Source organism: Octopus bimaculoides, chromosome 4 (genome assembly GCF_001194135.2).
Source record: "Octopus bimaculoides isolate UCB-OBI-ISO-001 chromosome 4, ASM119413v2, whole genome shotgun sequence".
NCBI classification, from domain to species: Eukaryota; Metazoa; Mollusca; class Cephalopoda; order Octopoda; family Octopodidae; genus Octopus; species Octopus bimaculoides.
The window spans coordinates 3271152-3272218 of NC_068984.1; the positions used below are offsets into that span (position 1 = coordinate 3271152).

Genomic DNA, 1067 nt, shown 5'->3' on the forward strand with positions numbered 1-1067 from the left:
AACTGGAAGAAGCCGGTCGTATACACACACACACACACACACACACACACACACACAAATGTATATATACGACGGGCTTCTTTCAGTTTCCGTCTACCAAATCCATTCACGAGCCTTTGGTCGGCCCGAGGCTATAGTAGAAGACATTTTCCCAAGGTGCTTTGCAGTGTGACTGAACCCGGAACCATGCTGTTGGTTAATATATGTATATATATATATGTATTTATATTTATATATATTATTTGTACATGTAGATTATGTTCTCGCAGCATGTTTGGATGCTTAAACATACAAACGCGTGCGCGCTAGTACATATATAAAGATCGATCGATCGATCGATCGATCGATCGATCGATAGACAGACAAATATACAACCAAACTTTGTATGTCAAATTTTGGCACTAGGCCAGCAATTTTGGGAGAGAGTATGAATCGTTTACATCGAACCCCAGTGTCCAGCTTGGCACCTATTCTATCGACTCGAAATGAATAAAAGGAAAATTCCACTATGGTGGAATTAGAACTCAGAATGCAAAGACAGACGAAATTCTGCTAAGCATTTATTTGGTATGTATTTAGTTCCGTGATCGAGGAATCTATGAAGACATGGTGCTAAAGAAGATCGGTTTAAGAAAAAATATGTAAAAAATAGAAAGTATGCTTGAAGAAAAGTCGTTTAAAAGTCGGTCGATTCATTTAAGACGTTTTTCATTTCCTTGTGAGTTGTTTCCAAATGTAACAAATTTTAAAGTAACTTGCTACTAACCGCCGAGCTTATGTGCTAGATATTGAAAACTAGTCAGGCATGAAATAGTATATCTAATCTAATCTAGCGTCAAATGCACAGTCTTTCCACTTCGCTAATTTACCTGAATATAATTGAAGTTTTAAAATTGCTTCTTTTAACTCTGAAACGACACCCAACACGAACTGAAGGTAATTAGAAGGAAAAAGAAGAGAAAAAAACTTGATAGTTTACACAGTTTCCATAAGCTACAGACACACACACACACACACATTAATATATATATATATATATGTATATATATATATATATATATATATAT

General features: G+C 35.3%; 1 long non-coding RNA gene across 3 annotated transcripts in view; it reads right to left on the reverse strand.

Moving 5' to 3' along the window:
• The window catches only part of LOC106870002 (uncharacterized), a 12749-nt gene that overhangs the window by 4240 nt on the left and 7442 nt on the right, over nucleotides 1-1067 (reverse strand). The gene's annotated exons all lie outside the window — the stretch shown is intronic.